Source organism: Peromyscus leucopus, chromosome 2 (assembly GCF_004664715.2).
Source record: "Peromyscus leucopus breed LL Stock chromosome 2, UCI_PerLeu_2.1, whole genome shotgun sequence".
NCBI lineage: Eukaryota > Metazoa > Chordata > Mammalia > Rodentia > Cricetidae > Peromyscus > Peromyscus leucopus.
In genome coordinates this window covers 11,768,147-11,789,677 of record NC_051064.1, presented here as the reverse complement: position 1 = coordinate 11,789,677, position 21,531 = coordinate 11,768,147, and the positions used below count along the sequence as shown (strand labels likewise).

At 40.3% G+C, this 21,531-nt stretch overlaps 1 protein-coding gene and 1 pseudogene across 5 annotated transcripts in view; one reads left to right on the top strand and one right to left on the bottom strand.

The window, feature by feature from the left end:
• Wwp1 (WW domain containing E3 ubiquitin protein ligase 1) overlaps positions 1–14,204 on the bottom strand; it is a 121,061-nt gene extending 106,857 nt beyond the window's left edge. For all 5 annotated transcript variants that reach the window (XM_037202376.1, XM_028885168.1, XM_028885165.2 and 2 more), the window contains exon 1: positions 14,053–14,204. The gene's annotated coding sequence lies outside the window, so the exon portion shown is untranslated. The remainder of the gene's footprint in view (positions 1–14,052) is intronic.
• Positions 14,205–17,800: 3,596 nt separating this feature from the next.
• LOC114704113 lies at positions 17,801–20,340 on the top strand (annotated as a pseudogene).
• The last annotated feature ends 1,191 nt before the right edge of the window (positions 20,341–21,531 follow it).

The following is a 21,531-nucleotide window of genomic DNA, read 5'->3' as shown; positions in this document are numbered from 1 at the left end:
TTTAAAACTCAGCAAATGTACAAATGATAAATGGGGATGAACCTATCAGTGTCCCTAATACCCAATTTAGCAACTCTAAAGCACACAAAAATTATTTTATAAAAATGTAAACTATAGAATGTGATATTTAACTTAAAATAAAACAAGAATGTTACTTCTACATAAAGATAATTTATAAAAAGATATTGCTAAGTATTTTAATAAATTTATAAAACATGACAATGATAGGAAAATAGCCTTATTTGTCCAGGACCATCTACATTTTAGTTTTCTATCCTTGGAAACTCCTCAGTTCTGTGGGAACTGAGACATTCAATAGTCTTAGCAACCAAGGTAATGATTCCACCTGTTTCAACTTTTTCTATGGATCTCAACAGAACAGGAACTAACAGAATCCTGCAACAAAGCAGTTTTTTAAAACTGTAGAAAGAAAACCAGATCAGTTACACAGAACTAAGCAGGGCTCAGGATTATATCACAAAGACTGCATTTGAGAGACGGGGAGAAATGTCTTTCTTAGCTCTAGAAATATTTTTAACAAACTCTAAATCATTACTTCTTTGACTCCTAAAGATCCAGACTCCTGCATAAACTTCTTAACGCTGCTCAGTCCATCTGTCCTCCCCATCCCAGGCCTTCATCCCAACTGCATGGCCCCTTAAGGACAAGGTAAGGCCTTCATGTCTATACCGGTACCTCACCATCTTGCAGCTTGCCAGTCTTCAACCTTTTCATTAGCACACATGACCCTCATCCTGATCTGATGGGCCCTTTTCTACACACAACCCTGCAGAAGCTGTCCACTTTTCTTCTCAGGCATGCCCCTCTGGATCTTCTAAGGACAATAGTAGCAGTACCATCGAGCCTGCTCATGGAACGTACTCTACCTCTAGGCTACACTTCTAGCTGTCTTCTAGGTGGTTTTTGTATTGTAGGGTTGTCCTTTTTTTGGGGGGGGGGGGTGTTCTCTTTTTTCTTTCCCTCAAAACCATCATCAGAATGACCATGCATCTTCCTCCCCTACTTGCCCCAATTGAGTTAGAAGGGTCACTTGAGCCCAGAAGTTCAAATGCAGCCTTAGCAAAATGAAACACTACATCAAGGGAAGAAATAAATTATTTATCAGAATTTTTTATAAAGTTTACAAATTAATGCAAACAAACCCTCCTCCAAGAGTCATCAGTCTAGAAACACTATTTTACAATAAAATAAATTTAAAGTCCCCTTAAATTAAGTAAACTTAAATTACTCAAATAAGAAATGGATGACAGAACACAGGTTTGTTTTTTGTTTTTTTTTTAAGCTTGGAATTATTTCACTGAAATACTCCTTATCTCATAAAATCATCCATTATTGTACCAATCTAACTCCTGTTTCATTTTATACTACTATTTTCCCCAAGCACACTTTTTATTTTTAACTCCACAGCCCATTCATAAAAATCGCCAAATACAGGTCATGTAGAATCCTTAGATAACATCAAGACATCAAATATGTAATTTATGTCCATATTTGGAGAACTTTGAAAACAATATTCCAAAACACCACAAGATGGTGATATTGCACCATAAAAAAGATGTTTTAAATAGTTACTTTTTTTGTTATCATCGTTCCCAAAGCAAAATAACAACTCTTTTCCAAGAAAGGACATTAAAAAGTGTGCATGCTTTTTTTTTTTCTTTTAACTAGAAAACACTTGTCAGGAAAACATACTTAAACTTAGCAGCAAGGCTGCTGGCCTTTAGCCCAAAGAGGTTAAAAACCCTAGACTAATACAAACCCAAGACTGATGGCTATGCCCACACTGACCTCCTTCCCTGACCAACTCTATCTCCCCTCATAATCATCATTAAAAATTTCAGTTCAGTATATGCTTTACTTGCTATGCCTAACAATTTTTCCTGTACTTAATTTAAGAAGTGATTCCTACTTTTTCCTTTGCCTTTTTTATTTATTTATATAAAAAAAGTTACCACCATTTTCACAGTCATGGACTATATATATATATATATATATATATATATATATATATATATATATATATATAGAGAGAGAGAGAGAGAGAGAGAGAGGGGGGGGGGGCAGGGTCTCCAGCTCAGACTGGCTTCAAAACTCAGCAATCCTCTATCCCCGATAGAGTATTGGGATCAGCCAAGTGTGAGCCAGCTTACCCAGTTCCCATTCCTTTTTTTTTTTTATTGTCTTAAAAACACTGACACTAAGCTTCAGTTATATCAGCATAGGATTACACCCGAATGGTGTTGAGCACTGGAAGTTAGGTACTTCCTTTTTTCCTGTGCTGTTTCACAACATCTTATAATATGCAATACTTACCATCTTCAAAATGGGAAAATACTAACTTGAAAGCAAAAAATTATACATGTAGTAATTTTTCCTCTTGCCTTATTGAACACTGTAGAAAACAAATTTCCTATTCAAATGCTGCATATTTGAAAATAACAATTTAAAAAATACTATTCAAGACTAAATACATTAAAACTTTAGTTCAAACTCTAAGATCGAATCCCAGCTTACACACAGAAAACACTGCCTCAACACTATTATCTTGCAAACCCATAGGGAATACCTATGTCCACAGATGTGGTGTCAACTAAATGGAATGGCACAATACTTGTATAAAATTACACACACCCCTCCCACATACTCTAGTCACCTGTGGATTACTTTAAAAACACAATGTAAATCCTATGTAAAATATGTTACACTGTATTGTTCTGGAAATAAAAATTGAGGGGGACCATGAATGTGATCAACATACACTGGGAATTTCTTCTCAAATAGTTTCGGTACAAAGTTGCTTGAACCTGTGAATGCAGGACTTACCGATACAGAGGGTCGAACCCATTTGCCACATCACGAAGTAGCGGAAAGCACGGTCATGAAGACCTGGAGTTGAAAAGGAGCTCACAAGAGGATGAAGAGACTTGGGGACACAAAACCCTGAAGATCCACCAAACCCACTCCCGTTGAAAAGGTTTACTTTTCTTCCACCCTGCACTGGACCCTAGGCTATCATGACCAAAGCTAAGTTCCCCTCAAATATTTCCTTATTATTTCTAAATACATTACAAATTCTAAGTTACCACCATTTTCACAGCCATGGACATTTCCTAATCTCAAATTCCAAAGTGACGCTTTGTTTTGTTTCAGAAGAGCATGTTGGGGTAAGTTAACACAAAAAACAGTTTTCAAGTCAGACAGACCTAAGTCCAACTTCAGCTCTCCTACTTGTATATATTTAACTTGCTTCTTTTTTATCTGAAAAATGAGGTTACCAACACGAAACTATTTTGCCTTTTAGGTGCTAACACTAACGCTAGGAAAGTAGAGAAACTCTTTCTAGAATCAAGAATATAGGCAATACCTAGGAGGAAGAAGTGAGATCAAAGCCTGCTTGGACTGTTGAAAAAACCCTGTTGAAAAACAACAAAATGCAAACCAAACAATTTCAAGGTAATTCAGAGCTAGTTAAATAGATATGCAATATTTTATATTATTTATAAATGTTCTCCTTAAGAATTTTAAAGCGCAGAGTAAGAAATAACTTCTCACTAGTCTTCACTCTTAGAGAAAATTAGAAACCAAAATACACAGAAATTTTCAAAATTATGTAACCAATTAAAAAGCTCAGTTCCTAGAATAATGTAATCTTTACTAAGCTTAAAATATAGTAAAAATACAATTTGTTATCCACAAATTCAAAACACAAAAAGTTTTAAGATTGAAAGTTCTTCTCTCTTACCTGCTGGTCTACACTTTCAGCAGTAAAATCTGGCTACTCGTTGCTTATTCACACTTCAGCATTTGCTGAAGCACACGTCCTGCCTCAGATCTTCCCTGCAGTTTTGCATAAACTGTATGTGCATGAGGAGGCCCTTGTTTGATTAACTGCTTTAATGCTTTTGTGTGTGTGTGGGGGGGGGGGTGTTATGAGTGTGCACCATACGCATGTGTGTACATGTGAGCACCCTTTGCCAGAGGGCATTGGGTGTTGTCTTCCATAGCTCCTCTACCTTATTCCCTTTGCTCTCTTCAACTAGGCTGGTAGACAGAACTGCAGAAGTCCTTCCGCTGCCACCCCAGCCCACACCCCAACACTGGGGTCAGAGATGCCCGTGGATGGGCCTTTCCACATGGGTGCTTGGGATCTGAACTCAAGTCCTCATTGTCGCATAGCAAGGGCTCTCACCTACTGAATGGTCTACCAGCGATCTCTCTACTCTAAATTCTGAAACAGATCTGAATCAACGAGTGAAAGTGTAATACAAACACATCCCAGAGCGATGCTGAATGTCAGGCTTAAGTCAGCATGTATGTCTATAAACTGGGTGCCATTATTCTCACTTCACATGCGAATAGCTAACAGACTCAAGCTAAGTCAGGTCTACATGTGCACTGTCATGAGTAAAATGAGTACCAGAACTCAAATCCAGATTTGTATTCCTTTACATAAGGCCTAGGCTTTATTAGATCACTTTAAATAAAAACCTAAATTACAAAGAAAATTTTAAAATGTATAATTACCAAAATGTTTAACCTAGAAAAATAAAATTTCCAAATATAATGTACACCTTGCATTCTGGGTATTCACATCTAAATACTAACATTATATTCCACAGGTCACAGGATAAAAAGAAACCGTCTATTGTTGCCTTTTCCTTGGTGAAAACAAGCACAAAAACAATGGGCTCCTGCAACAGAAATGTCAACTAACTCATTCCAATTTACAATGAACCAATGCTTGGTATGTTTTTCAACACGATATACTTGCAGTAACCTCTGTTTATTTCAACCATACTTTTGGTTTTTCCAGGAACTGCCCCCAATTTAAAGATCTGGCTCAGGGCTGGAGAGACAGGCGGCTTAACAGCAAGAGCCCTGGCTGCTCTCACAAAGGACCCAGGTTCAGTTCATAGCACACACGTGGTAGTTCACAGTCATCTGTAATTGCAGTTCTAGCGGTTCTAACATTCTCTTCTGGTTTCTGTGGACACCAGGCACACATGGTACAAACACATATATGCAGGCAAAACACCCATTCACATAAAAGGTTAAAAAAAAAGAAAAAGAAAAAACAAGTCTGCCAAGTGTGGTAGTGCATGCTTTTACTTCTCAGCACTTGGAAGGCAGAGGCAGGCAGGTCTCTCTGTGAGTTCAAGGCCAGCCTGATCTACATAGTGAGTTCTAAGACAGCCAGAGGCTTCATGAAGAGACCCTGACTCCAAAACCAAACCAAAACAACACAGATTTAAATCTGATTGAATTTAGAGGTCCTGTTGGTCACAGAACTGAGGAACACCTAAGTGACAGAAGTACATAGCCATCATCAGCAAGTAAAAAGAATTTGAAGTTTGTTTGTTTTTTCCATTTTCACTGACTTCAAATTTAAACCCTTTTTCATGATTTTCTTCCTGAGTAAATGTCCTTATGTCACAAAATGGCTTTTTCCCAAAAGACATACCACGCCCACAGTTAACCTACTTTCTATCCAAAAGCCCAAATTCCAAATGTGACACACTTCAATCAATGTATCTATTTCTGAGTTGCCTTGTCTGAGCTAAGTAAAATGCAATAAGACTACCTAACCAATTATTATAATATCTAATTTAACTCTGTCAAGACTGCATTTAAAAGAAAAAATGTCTTCATTCAAAGGAATTTCTTTGGTAGAATGGGGAATGTTTTTGAACAAGGAAGCCGGGGCACTTCACTTGCCTGCTCAGGGCTATACGCCCTGTGGAGCAGCTTTCTGTAGTTTGTATCACATCTTTGACAATTATCTTAAGCCTTTTAAAACATCTGGAAGGTTCAGATGTTAAGCTCTCTTTATATTTACTCTTCACATGGGTTGTAAGGAACCTAGAAAAACAGTCACATTAGGGTCCCAAATTACAGAATCAGTTTCTGTCAACAGTTTATGAAATGAACATGTACAATATCACCTGAGATGTTTACTAGGTGAAGAGTCCTGAAAAATCTTCTCAGGACCATATAACCCAGGCTCTGAAAGACAGTAATAATCTATATGATAGCAAACACCTCCAGCTGACACCCCATGACTGTTATGCAGAGGCTAAATCTTAACCAACTGGTCCGTACTGAATGTAACCTAATCACATTTGTTAACAATTGTTGGGCCCCAGGTTATACATCCTAATCACTGCCAACTGATGTACCACCAATCTGTTGCGTCAAGATCTTTCCCAGAATAATCCTTACTCTTTTTACAACATATTTTTTTCAAATGAGAGGAAGATTTGCTATACACTTTTGTATGCACCAAAACTTACCTCTCATTGTCCTTAACAAAATTAGTGGGCCGGCCACAGTAAACTACCTACTGGTTTGAACTATCAACTTAATACTTAATTAAAAGTAATAAAAATTTATGGGCTTATAATATTGAAGCTACTATGATTTCTCCTTTATAAACAACCTTTCAATTAAAATCCAAAATGAAGCCATTCTTTCAACAGCACAGACAGAAGTCAGATATGCCTAGTTATGGCTAACTCCTAGGTCAAGAGAGTTTCTGTTCTTAACGATGGAAGCAGTCTACTTTGCCTCCTTTTCTGTGGCTGTTTCGCTGTTTGCTTTTTTCAGATATGGTATTGTGTGTGTGTGTGTGTGTACGTGTGTGTACACATCACGCTGGCCTCAAACTGGAAATCCTCCTGCCTTGGCCTCTGAGTAAAAGACCATGCCTGGTTTAACCTGTCTGTACCTACAGTAAAGGAGATCTTACAGAGAGAAAACTCACTTAACTAATTCTCCCCACCCTAACTTAGAGCACACAAAAAGTAGTGCATATTGGCAAGTTAGGATGGATTTCCGCCAAAGTATCCTACTTCAAGTCAGGACTCAACTGTTTGCTTCCACCCACCTTAATAATTATAAGTGTACTAAACAGCTATCCAAAGAACTTGTTTTCTTTAGTTAAAGCTACAATACCTAACAATTCTGTTACTGCTGGGACATTTTTTAACTATCCGGGTAATTAAGAGGCAGGAAGAATGCCAAGAAATACCTTAATATAATTCCAGCCATCCCACCTGCAACCCAGCCTTTCCTAAATCATGTTTCTCAGCACACTCAATCACTAAACTCCTTCGATGTCCTATTCTCAGAAATATGCTATAGGCTGCAGGGGCAGGTTTTGAGTATAATTGTTTCAATTAAATGCATTACTTCATTAATCTACTATGATACAAAGTAATAAAAACTAAACATCCACTTCCTTCACCTCAATCATGCCATTACCTAGTAGCTAATTTGAGCAATGCAGAAAGATACTAGGAAACTAAGACAAATTACCCATAGGGTCAAAATAGGGAGAGAAACCCAGCCAGCAACTGATGACCTGCATCAGGAGGAAAGGAGCCCTGACTCCTCACTGCACTCCTTCAGAAGACTCCAGTAAATTCTCGGATCCCACAGTGTATTCTTCCCACTAGTCCACACCAACCTTTTTCAAGATATTCCAAACAAAAAATAAATCTGTGAGGTTCATGTTGTTCAAGACTGATGAAGCAACTCTGATCTCTTGGATCTCACATTTAATCACAAAGGGTGAAGAGATGGGTCTCTGCTCACCACAGATCACTCTCTATATGAGGTACTGTCTGACCAACACATGACACTGGGTAAATCATTTCTCTGAATCAATCTGCAGTCATGGGGCCTGCACTTTCTTAAACACCATTGTCCTCCGACAGAAGCAGCCAGTCTCCCCTGCTACCCTAGCATGCCATATGTCACTGCAGAGCGCCCCACTTCCATGAACCCCAGGCCTCATATATGGCAGGCAAGCATTCTCTGAGTGAGCCTCTGTTACTTTTCTCATTTGGGGACAAAATACCTGACAAAAGCCAAGTAGGGAAAGAAGGGTGTGTTTGGTGCAGTCCTTCCCAGCAGGGAAATAGTGATATCAGGAACATGCACCAGTTGGTCACATGGCACCCAAAGTCAGGAAGCAGAGAGCTGCCGGTGCTCAGCTACTTTCTCCTTTTTCAGTCAGTCCGCAACTCCAGACCCTGAAATGGTGCTGTACAAACTCAAAGTTAAACCTTCCCTCTACAGTTAAACCTTCTCAGAGCAGGGTCAGACACACCCAAAGGTGTGATTCTAGATTCAAACAAGATTAACACAGCTCTTTAGCATTTCTAACCAAGGACAGAACCAGCTGCTTCTCTCTGCAGTAAACCAAATGTACTATCACTTGCACTTTAGACTCAACTTGCCCTCTGGCAGGCCCAGCTCAAAGTTTTGATTGGGGAAATCAGTAAGCAGCCTAGGCTTCAGCTTCCAAAGTCTTCTAGAAGATGTATCTTTACATAATATAACTGATGCTGTTCTTATATAAACTCTGCCATAATCCCTTACAAGGTAGCCCCAAATGGATCCAAACACATGTGGAGTAGTAGTAACTCCTAGTCCCAATATAGGCCAAACCTGTGATTTCACCAGCATGAGGCAGAAGTGATTTTGTGCCAGTCCCAGGAACACACGCCTTAAGAAGGTCTGGTTCCTTCAACCCTGTTGCGAAGGCCACATGGAGATAAAGGACTTCAAAAGGAGAGTGTGCACAGCCCCAGCTGAAAAGCCAGTTGAATACAGCCACTGTAGTGACTGTGAACAAAGCCAGAAAACAACCAAGAGGGACAACCTGTAAGCAAATAAGATGATTGTTTTCAGTCACTTGGTTTTAGGGTTGTTTTTTAGAGCGCAATAAATAGCTGAAACAATGCTACTGGGCTCTTTGTGTTTCTGCATGATTTGCCCAAATACCACAGGAAAAGAAGGGGTGTCATTAATTTTACTTTCCCAACAACAGCAGATAAGGTCTATGCTTTTCTTGATGCCAAAACTCTAATGAGCTCTAACTTCTAGAGATAGGCTTCCAGTGTATTGTCTCAAAACTGTACCCCAGCAACTAGCACAATGTCTGTCATTCACTAACATACAGTATGTGTTGTGAATAAATAGTACACTTAGGAAATGTCAAGACTAAATCAACACATGCTATTCTCCACTGTAACTTAGAAATCATATGACATATTGCTTTGAAAATCAACAACTCCAAAAATGTTTAAATATGAATTCGAAGTGAACTAAGAGCTTTTATCCATGGAGAGGGGTGATATATAAAGTTTGGTATACAGTGGTAAAAAATAATAAAACATCACAATATCACTTTGAAATAAGATTCTGACTTCTGTGCTACAGACACACAAATAAATGAATAAATAATAAATAGATAAATAAATAAATGAAGCTTTTCTAAGACTATGCTTTTATATAAGATAATCAAGTTCCATCTTCAAAAACAGAAAAATCAACAAATTTTCCAAAGTAAATTAATGTCAACATTTTACCAATGTTTCTTCCAGAGAGGATATCCATCTTTACATCTTTACTTTATCCTTGACTAGAGGTTAACTATTTGGTGATAAAATATTTATAAATTTCCAAATTACCGACCAGTAGCCACATCAAATGAGGTTACCATGTCAACACAAGGAAAGCAACAAACACTTCCAACAGGTAGTCTTTATACATCTTATAACTTCAAGGTTCACTGTAGGCAAAAAATCAGAAATTTGGTGGAAATGATATTGAATTAAGAACAAAAATGTAGGTTATAGTTCTAATTCTAATCTGGGCTGCTAACTAGTCGTACAGGACACCTTTAAAGCTGCAGTGAACCATCTAGATTAGAACATGATGGTTTCCTCTTCCTACCTAATTCTCAAATGCTTCAAGAATCACATGATAAAGTATAAAAACTACCATAAAAAGAATGAAAAAAAAATTACCATGGTTGTGCCATGAGCTACTCATCTCCATATCAGCAAATAAAGGAAAATCCGTGTCTGTTTTTGCCAGACATTCTTCCACTTGCATTAGGGACTAGCTCCTTGGATACCACTCATAATAAGCAATTTATTGGGTTTTCCACTGTTCATTATTAATTACATCATACATCTCTAAGAAAATAAAATTATTTTGCCAGGTGTGCTGACATAGGCCTTTGGTGGCACCACTTTTGAGAGGCAGAGGCAGACCTCTGTGAATTCAAAGTCCACACAGGGAATTCCAGTCCAGCCAGGGTTACATAGTGAGACCCTGTCTAATGATTATGAAATCAAGGTTTCTATAGTTAGAAAAGAAACCAACTAACAACAAGGAGACAATCCCTCCCACCAGAGGAAACAATCTTATAAGGGTGCAGAGAAGTCAACTCTTAACTAATCAAACTATGCCATAACTACCATAGTGAGAATTAGCTACTTAATCTTCTTCAGAAAATTCACTGAAAATGAATCCCCATTTCACTTCTTTTATCACATATTGCCTCCTGATCGAAGAACAGGCATATTCCTAAGCCAGGCAAAAAGGAATAGAAAAGACTAAGAGTTTCTTCTTCCACTGCTGGTACCTCTACCATCTCTTCCCTGATTCCTGAGAGCCACAGAGACAGTTATAATTAAAGTGTCTGAACTGATATTGCTATCTGTTCTCCACACATCCATATCATTCCTCAGTCTCACCAGTTCTCAAGTAGACAGAAGAAAAGATGAGTACAGATGTTCCAATGAAAACCTAAGCACCAAGAATCACAAAACCTTACTGGGAAGGAACCTCCTGGCCTCACTTACAACATATTAACTATATCCAATCAACAGTAAATCAGTTGTGTTCTCTTTGTACGAAAGAAAGAAAGAAAGAAAGAAAGAAAGAAAGAAAGAAAGGAAGGAAGGAAGGAAGGAAGGAAGGAAGGAAGGAAGGAAGGAGAAAACCATCACTTAACAATTCCGGATTCTATTTTACCACATGCAACTGGACTTGTGACAGACAGCTATTGGGCAAGTTTATTCCAAAATGTAACAAATAAAAGGCAGTATCATAGAAAGTGTGAGGCACAACACAGTGCATTATTCTGTCTCTAGGTACTTGCACAATATAATATAATGACCCTACAGTCAGGGTCATTAACTTTCCTGTAATTCTAAAGCCCCCCCAACCCCCCCCCACGGCACAATAGACGGCCCATGAGTTTCATGTAGGAGCTTCATGTAATCCACAGACTACCCTAAAATCACATCCACAAAGCACAGGTGCATCTGGCCAACAGATTTCTTTAGTTTCAACAAGGGTTAGCAATTCCCAAAAGACTATGAACCTTATGATCTCTTACTAAGGATAATATGGCTAAGCTACCACTAGTCTCTCTACGGACCTGAATCAGAACCATTTTAACTTTTTTTTTTTGGGGGGGGGCACACGTTCGAGACAGGGTTTCTCTATGTAGTTTTGGTGCCTGTCCTGGATCTTGCTCTGTAGCCCAGGCTGGCCTTGAATTCACAGAGATCCCCCTGGCTCTGCCTCCCAAGTGCTGGAACTAAAGGTACGCGTGCGCGTGCGCGATTGCCGCCTGGCTATTTTAACTTTTATAAAAACAACTACTTTAGCTCATAGTAGTGCATACCTTTAATCCTAGCACTGAGGAAACAGAGCAGGCAGATCTCTGTGAGTTCAAGGCCAGCCCGGTTTACATAGTGAGTTCCAGGACAGCTAGAGCTACATAGTGAGATTCTGTCTCAAAAAAAAAAAAAAAAAGGAAAAAAGAAAAACAACTCTTTTGTGGGTGGAAGAAGATGTGCCTGTGCCACTGGGCAAGTACGAAGGTTAGAGAACAACTTTGGGAGTAGATTACCTTACTACCCAGTGGGTTCCTATTAACGAAATTAGGTCATCAGGCTTGGCAGAGAGCACCTTTACCCAGAGTCATCTTGCCAATTATTTTAACTTTCTTCTTTTACCTGATCACCAAATTCTATCCTACTTTCTTTGTCCGTTCCATGTGTTCAGACCCTTGCTACCTATGATGGAAATCCTGAGGTTTATGAATCTTCAGGTTCTTCCCACCTCAACTCATACTACCCACTGCTACTAGATTAATTCTTCTAAACAAAGGTTTAAATTGTTTCACTCTCATCTCAAAAATCATCTGTGGACCCCTCACTGCCTAGTAACCTACTCATTAGTCTGACATTAACCCTACTCTTATGCTGTGAGTGGTGGCACACCCCTTTAATTCCAGGGCTCTGAAGGCAGAGGGAGGTGGATATCTAGGAGTTTAAGGCCAGTCTGGTCTACAGAGCAAGCAAGATCCAGGTCAGTCACGGCTACATAGCAAAGCCTTGTCTCAAAAAGAAAAAAGGAAAATTTTGTTACTGGTCTTGATTTTTATTACAGGCTTTCTTACCCTATATGCTAAGTACAAATCCTTTAGACACCACCCAAATCCTCTTAGATCCTTCTTCTTGAATTACCTTTCCCTGCTTATGAAAAATCAGTCATCCTTAGAGCCAGCATCTTCAAAGAGAAGCCCCTTAACTCATCTGAGAACTACTGTCTCTCATCTTGAATTGAGAGAATTTTTACATTTATGAAACCAACACACACACACACACACACACACACACACACACACACACACACACAAAGGTATTCTAGGCATGGTGGCATAGGCCTGTGAGCTCAGGTCTGAAGCAGGAAGATGGCAACTTCAAGGCCAAATTGGGCTACACAGTGAGATCCTGCCATTTATTCACACAAACATAAAATGAGAATTTGTGTATAATCTAACATACACAATATAATATAATCTTCCTCCTTATGCTGTAAAGACAGAAGCTGCTAATCATTTCATCAATATAATATACCCCAATATAAACTCACGCTGTCATACAGTTGATGCTTAATAACTGTACAAGAATGTAAAAGAAATTTCAACCAGCTGAAGAGATTACATCTCTTTGAAGGCAAGAGACCTGATCAGCCATGTCCTGGGTTTCAAAAGCAGCGTATCAAAAGCAGCTCTGAACATTATGTGAAGAACTGTTTGAAAATGTTAATAATCTATGTCTCAAAGAGCTAAGCCACATTCTTCACACATCTCAATTTCAACAGCTCCCAACACTTGATCACTATATATTGAATTTAAAATGTTAACTAGTTATTAAAAAACGATACTTTTCAGTCAGTTTAAGTATATTACTTCATGGCTAGTGCAAGTCAGATAAATGAAAGAATGTCTTTTCTAAAAGGTAAGTTTTACTAACAGTTACAGACTTGGTGAGACATGTGAAGTGGATTTATACATAAGTATAAACTCTTGCAGAAACTTACAGACAACTGTGAAACTGGTATTTCATGAGAGAAAAACACAAAAAACAAAAAACACCAAACGGGAGTGGGAAGATAACTGAGGTTTTTTTTTTTTTTTTTTTTTCTTCAGCATTTTAAGAGGAGAAATTCAATCGTACTGCACACAAAAAGATAAAAATCTAATAGAAAAAAAATACCAGATATCTGTGAATTATTTTATGGTGGAAGAGTAAAATATTTCAAAAGTATAACAGATACATCTTCTTGTTGGTAATAAAGGCTTCTTATGATCGCTTAAAGCAGAGGAACTTCAACTCCAAACCTAGGAGTAAAGGAAAGGGACACAGAGTCCTTAGGCACACAAAACTGATCATTTAAAGATTGTAAAGGCGATGGGCAAAGTACCAATCCTAACCACACTTAAATCTTAAAAGAAGATTTAAAGGAAACGGCCCAAATCAAGATGGGGATTAGAAAAATTTGCAAGGTCACTTGAACCTACCAGGTCACCAAAGGTAGAGATTGGGGGTGTTGGTGGGAGGAGGTGCGGAGTCAGTGAAAAACCCTGAAATGCTGAAAACATGTCAGGAAAGGACGTTCCGAGGCGGGCGTCCCGGCTCGCGCCGGTGGGATCCCGGTGAAAGTCAGGGCAGCAGTTCTGAGGCAGGCAAGCCGGACGGCTAGCGAGCCGCCGGCCAGGAGGCTGGGCACTGCAGTCCCCGAGACACTTCGCCGGGCTCCGGTGTCACCCGCACCGGCTGCTGCCAGCGCCAGCTCGGGGCAAGCCCGGCGACCCCACCCCAGCGAACTCCGGCCCGGCCGCCCTCCAGGCTCCCTCCCGCGTCCCACTGTGCTCACCCGCGCGAAGCTGCGGCTCCCGGGGCCCGCGGCCACCGCGGCGGCGCCTCCTCAGCCCTCCGCGCCCAAGATCGCCATCTCGGAGCAGGCGTCGGCCGGGCAGCCCAGGCCGCCCGCAGCCACCCGGATCCCGCACGCCAAGCGCGCCGACACCCGGCCCTCCCCCCACCCCACCCCGGCCCACACCTCCCTTTCTCGGGAACGCGCAGCGGACTCGCGACGCCGGTGCCGCGCACGGGCGCGCCTCCCCACCGGGGCCGCTCCGAGCCTCTCTCTAATCCAGACCCGGACTCCGGCGGCCCACGAGCATGCGCAGCGAGCGCCCGCGGAGCCCTCCCGAGGACGGCTCCGCTGCTCCGGGTCTTCGCGACGGTCGAGCAGAGATGCAAGTCAACCAATAGGAGGGGAGGGGCGGAGCCGGAGCCGGAAAGGGGGCGGGGCAGCCGCCAGGAAGCCGGTGGGGACTTTCGAAGCTGGAAGCTTGTTGTTACCTGGTCTGTTCAGTCAGCTGCAGAGCCTCGTGCACAGCCTCCGGTCAGCTATGTGCTTACTCCAGCACTTCTCGGCAAAAGGAGGCTGTGAATGAACACTCCTTGACATCGCTTAATATTTAGGGGCCATTAGCAAATGGTCACACGAAAAGACTTGCATTTGTGTTGGTAATCAAATTGTTCCCTTCCCTTGGCACCACGCTGGCCCAATAACAAAGCTGCTGCCGATTGAGCAAATGCACGTATCCGTATCCGTGCAGCTAAGCAGTACAGCAGTCTTGAAGTGGAGTCTCTTGACTCCATTACACAATGAGTCAACTGCTTAGAAAAGCTCTGTTGGTAATTTACATTGCTCTTGTGAGAAAGGTCACACTGCAAATACAAGTCAGTGATGACCACTTATTCTACTTCAGAGAAAGACCAAAGTTCTTCCGGCATCGTACAGTTGTTAGCCAAACACCTCACCTAGGCCCCACAAATTACTTACACCCACCCCAGAGTCTACTGGTTCTCTTGCTTCAGAAGTTCAGAAATGCTGGCTTCTCTTCAAATAAGACCTCCCCCACTGTTGCCTGTGACGCCTTAACATGTCTTTAACTTCATTGCCCCATAGGGAACAACTTCTCAGCATAACCACCTTTTTTTTTTTTTTTTTTTTTTTTTTTTTGGTTTTTCGAGACAGGGTTTCTCTGTGTAGCTTTGCGCCTTTTCCTAGAACTCACTTGGTAGCCCAGGCTGGCCTCGAACTCAGAGATCCGCCTGGTTCTGCCTCCCAAGTGCTGGGATTAAAGGCGTGCGCCGCCACCGCCCGGTATAATCACCTTTTAAGGCTTCTCTGTTCCAAATTTTTTGTTGACTTTAAACCACTTTTCTGATTGACTCTTTTTGTGTCGTTGTTGTTGTAACTTTTGAAAGAATAGAATAACAAGAATACTAAGACTCCATGAGTATATGTAGGACTCAGTAAATACCTCTTGAATGAACAAATGTACATTCTCTTCCACTCTGGTACAGTAGTTACTGCCCCCAACTTCACATATAAGTTAGGTGCGTGTGCACATGATGCACAAAAATCACTCAAAAATGTACATGTTAATCTTACTTGTCACCATTCTATTCCTCTTGCTGTGGTAAAATACTGTCAAAAAAACGACTTGAGAATAAAGGAGTTTATTCTGGCACATATCTGGTTGCAGGGGTTCGATATAGCTGGTCACAATAAATCAGAGGTCAGGAAGCAGAGAGAGAGGCATGCTCATCATGCTTCTTCATTGTATGTAGTCCAGAATCCATTGCCCATGGAACAGCCCTGCCCACCACACTTAAGATTGGTCTTCCCACCTCAGTTAATATAACCAAGATAATCCTTCATAGGCAATGTCAGAGGCCTGTCTCCCAGTGAATCTAGATCCTGACAAGTTTCCAGTGAACACCAACCACCACATCACTCAACTGGTTGAATGCATTGGCTCTTCAGCTTTTATGACAATGTGCTTTTCAAAGCACCTTCAAGCTCATATGCTGTTTGTATTGTTAGGAGATCACTGAATGTGCTCACTTGGCTCTGTGTTTAAACTGTGCTGCCTGGACATGGCCTGGACCTTTTTGCTACAAGATTTCTTTAAATAAATGCAGCAGCTGCTTCAAAACACCCTTCAAGGGCTGCCTTCCTCCAGAGCTTGCGCATAGGCCTTCTTCTGCCTGCTCTGCCGCACTGACTCAGTCCTCCAGTGGCTCAGACCTTCCCCTTTCCCTGTGGTCCTAGAAGAAGTTCCTGGGGTTCTCCTATCCCAAAGTACATACCTAATATCAAATATTTGTTTTTATTGAATATTTCCTTAGTTTCCAATGAACACTGTTATAAGTATCTTTTCATCAATCATTTCCCATGTCTTTGTTTACTGTCTCAACTCCTCCAAAGTAATCACGGGTGTGAATAAGTTTAGCCCTTTGGAAACTCATTGGCAAGTTGCCTTGCAGGGAAAATGTAGGCTTGGGTGACACATTGCTGGGATCAAAACAGCTCTGCCACTGCAAGTGAATTCTCATTTTCAGGACCTTAGAAACTACCCGAGAGGCCTCTTCTTCCGTCTGAACAAAGAAACAAAAACCTCTGCAAACTGTATTTTCTGGTTGCATTGGTCCATGGAAAATGTGTTGAGGTTATACTTTAAAGAACTGTATTTGGTATTTACATTTTTCCCTTCAATCTTCATGGGATTTAAACCAGTTTTCTGGGCCCTGAAAGTATTGGGAGTCAGAACCATTGCACCCATGCTGCCTAAATGCAGGAGGCAGCCCAGTTGCCACCACAAGCTATGAGTTCCTTGATCTGATTGTACCTAAGCTAGAAAACTGGTATGGTGATGACTACATGATATAGTAAAAAATAAATAATTTGCTACAAGTACAGTGCTTACAGACATCTAACACATAGGCTAGTCAACAAACTACTGTTGCTGTATTATTACCAGTTTTTCCACATCACTGTATGAAATTACTGTGCCGAAGTGATCATGGTTCATTCCATGCGAGCAAATGTGTACTTATCCATCATTACCCATTTTCTTACAGAACTATTCACTGCCACTTCATATGTAGAGATATTGATTTAGGTGAAACATTTGTCTTTTTTTATTTCTGTTTTCTTTTAGACTTCACACATCCATTTCATCCTAACAGCATATAATTTGTCTTTTACTTGCTTAACAATTTACTGTTTCACTAAACAATCATCTAGAATTTGTTTTAGAGTGATGAAATAATATTTTTTCTAAGTAGATCATGGTACTTTCCATTCTATTTGCTAAAGGACTTTTCTCCAATATTAGTGGTTTTAAAAAAATGTGTTCACATGGCGGCGCTGGAGAGGGGGCGCTGAGCTGTTGGGTATGAAGTGTAACAGAACAGACTTTACCACCTGAACTGCTGCTTCAAGTTCAGATCAGGCAAGGAACAGACCCAGAACAACCAGCAACACCAAAGAAGAGTACACAAGTTGAAGACACAACACTTGATCTGAAACAAGAAGTTTGTGCCTACTCAACAGCTGTGAAAGAGCACTTCCCAACGCTGCTAGTAGTCTTTGTTTTCTTCAGTGCTGTACTGTGAGATTGCCCGGTGCAGCAGCAGTTGTATTCTTTATTAGCTTGATAGATCATTTCCTCTTGCTCCCTTTATTTTTATTTATTTATTTTTTTAACACTAGCAACTTTCATCCTTTGGAACTTGTGCTGCAAAAGAAAAGTCAGAAAATATTACTGAAAGTGCAATATTTGATTATCACTGTGAGATGAGCTTTGATCCAAACCTTCTCCACAACAATGGACACAATGGGTACCCCAATGGTACTTCAGCAGCACTGTGTGAAACTGGGGTTATTGAAAAACTGTTGACCTCTTATGGATTTATTCAGTGTTCAGAACGGCAAGCTAGACTTTTCTTCCACTGTCCACAATATAATGGCAACCTCCAGGACTTAAAAGTAGGAGATGATGTTGAATTTGAAGTATCATCTGACCGACGGACTGGGAAACCTATTGCTATTAAATTGGTGAAGATAAAACCTGAAATACATCCTGAGGAATGAATTAATGGACAAGAAGTTTTTTATCTGACTTACACATCTGAAGACGTGGAAGGGAATGTTCAGCTGGAAACTGGAGATAAAATTAACTTTGTAATTGATAACAGTAAACACACTGGTGCTGTAAGTGATCGTAACATTATGCTTTTGAAAAAGAAAAAAGCTCGCTGTCAAGGAGTAGTTTGTGCCATGAAGGAGGCGTTTGGCTTTATTGAAAGAGGTGATGTTGTAAAAGAGATATTCTTTCACTACAGTGAATTTAAGGGTGACCTAGAAACCTTACAGCCTGGAGATGATGTGGAATTCACAATCAAGGACAGAAATGGTAAAGAAGTTGCAACAGATGTCAGACTATTGCCTCAAGGAACAGTCATTTTTGAAGATATTAGCATTGAACATTTTGAAGGAACTGTAACCAAAGTTATCCCAAAAGTACCTAGTAAAAACCAGAATGACCCATTGCCAGGATGAATCAAAGTTGACTTTGTGATTCCTAAAGAACTTCCCTTTGGAGACAAAGACACAAAATCCAAAGTGACCCTGCTGGAAGGTGACCATGTTAGGTTTAATATTTCAACAGACCGACGTGACAAATTAGAACGAGCAACCAACATAGAGGTTCTATCAATAAAATACATTTCATTTCACTAATGAAGCCAGAGAAATGGGTGTGATTGTTGCCATGAGAGATGGTTTTGGTTTCATCCAGTGTGTGGATCGTGATGCTAGTATGTTCTTCCACTTCAGTGAAATTCTGGATGGGAACCAACTCCACATTGCAGATGAAGTAGAGTTTACCGTGGTTCCTGATATGCTCTCTGCCCAAAGAAATCATGCTATTAGGATTAAAAAACTTCCCAAGGGCACGGTTTCATTCCATTCCCATTCAGATTATCATTTTCTAGGCACTGTAGAAAAAGAAGCCACAGTTTTCCAATCCTATAACCACAAGCCCAAATAAAGGCAAAGACAGGGAGGCAGAAGATGGCATTATTGCCTATGATGACTGTGGGGTGAAACTGACTATTGCTTTTCAAGCCAAGGATGTGGAAGGATCTACTTCTCCTCAAATAGGAGATAAGGTTGAATTTAGTATTAGTGACAAACAGAGGCCTGGACAGCAGATTGCAACTTGTGTGAGACTTTTAGGTCGTAATTCTAACTCTAAAAGGCTCTTGGGTTATGTGGCAACTCTGAAAGATAATTTTGGATTTATTGAAACAGCTAATCATGATAAGGAAATATTTTTCCATTATAGTGAGTTCTCTGGTGATGTTGATAGCCTGGAACTGGGAGATATGGTTGAATACAGCTTGTCCAAAGGAAAAGGCAATAAAGTCAGTGCTGAGAAAGTAAACAAAACTCACTCAGTGAATGGCATTACTGAGGAAGCTAATCCCACCATCTACTCTGATAAAGTCATTCGTCCTCTGAGAGGTGTTGAGCCAACACAGATTGAGTACCAAGGAATGATTGGGATTGTGGAGGAGGGGGATATGAAAGGTGAAGTGTATCCATTTGGCATAGTTGGGATGGCCAACAAAGGGGATTGCCTACAGAAAGGGGAGAGTGTCAGGTTCCAGTTGTGTGTCCTTGGCCAAAATGCACAAACTATGGCCTACAACATCACACCCCTTCGTAGGGCCACTGTGGAATGTGTGAAAGATCAGTTTGGCTTTATTAACTATGAAGTAGGAGATAGCAAGAAACTCTTTTTCCATGTGAAAGAAGTTCAGGATGGCATTGAGCTGCAGGCAGGAGATGAGGTGGAGTTCTCAGTGATTCTCAATCAGTGCACTGGAAAATGCAGTGCCTGTAACATTTGGCGAGTCTGTGAAGGCCCCAAAGCTGTTGCAGCTCCTCAACCTGATCGATTGGTCAATCGCTTGAAGAATATCACCCTGGATGATGCCAGTGCTCCTCGTCTAATGGTTCTTCGTCAGCCAAGGGGACCAGATAACTAAATGGGATTTGGTGCAGAAAGAAAGATCCGTCAAGCTGGTGTCATTGACTAACCACACCCACAAAGCACATCATTAATCCACTATGGTCAAGTTGGGGGGATTCTGGTGAAGGGTTCTGAATATCTTTCTCTTCATCCCTCCTAAAATCTGGAATACTTATTCTATTGAGCTATTACACCAGTTTTAACACCTTCCTCGTGTTATGTTTAAAAAAAATAAATAAATTTAAGAAACCATTTTAAAATTATGCATAGTTGCAGCCTGGGAAAATTAAGGTGGCGCCTTATAGTATCAATTTAGGAGCTTTATTTGGTGCATTCAACGCAACTGGTAATTGCAAATTCCACTTCGCCTGTGTAAATGAACAATACAGACTGTTAACTTGTTGGCCCTATGAAATTCTGCACTCTATTGAGTATATACTCTACCTTCATTACTTAGTACTCAGCTGCATTCTTTTCCTTTTTTTTTCCTGTTCATTATGCTTTAATTCTGAGGACCATATGAAGGTAGAATATATTACCTTTAAAAATTTGCAAAAATTTATATAGCAAATGATTTTAAGTTGACGGCCAAATGTTAAAATGTTATTTTCATATCATTTATAATCTTGTCACAATCCACTTAACGAGTTTGATTACATTTCAGTGAAAATTATCTTCCAGAGTAGGTTTTTTTTTTTCTTCCTGGGATGAGGGGTAAATAACTTTACTACAGTTAGTATGTATGGTGTAGAATTTTATACAAATGAAGTGTGCCAGCAGTGTGATAATTTAAACGTATTTAAACAAAAGACGAATGCACAAAATTGCTGCTGCTTAGATCACTGCAGCTTCTAGGACCTAGTTTCTTTTACTGATTTAAAAACAAAACAAAACAAAACAAAAAATAAATAAATAAAAAAGTTGTACCTGAAATGAATCCTGTTTTCTTTATAAGTAGCCCCCTGGATCCAGTGTCCTGTTGAATACAGGCACTTGATCCTTGGTGTAGCTTCTGTTCCACTTTGTATCACGGGAATGGATTGGCCTGATTTCTCGGCCCTCATCTTGAATTGGCCCCAAACAGGGTCTCTGGCAAGTGGAGTGAAGGCTTTTGTCTAAAGATGACAAGAGTCAGCTCAGGGGTTGTGGGGGAGGGCGCTTTCATCTTCCCCGTTGTCATTTGAGTATTTGATCTCTGGGTAAAGAGGCCATTTATCTTTGTAAACACAAACATTTTTGCTTTCTCCGTTTTTCTGTTAATGGCAAAAGAATGGAAGCGAATAAGTTTTACTGATTTTTGAGACACTAAAAAAAAAAAGGGGGCTTCACAAATTTGTGGACACTTCTTCCCTCACAAACTAGAGCCTAATTCTCTTCCAGTATGGCCCACAGTTGGCAACGTGGTTCTAACATACATAACAAAGCTGAGTTGTCAGTTCTGACGTTGGGTCATA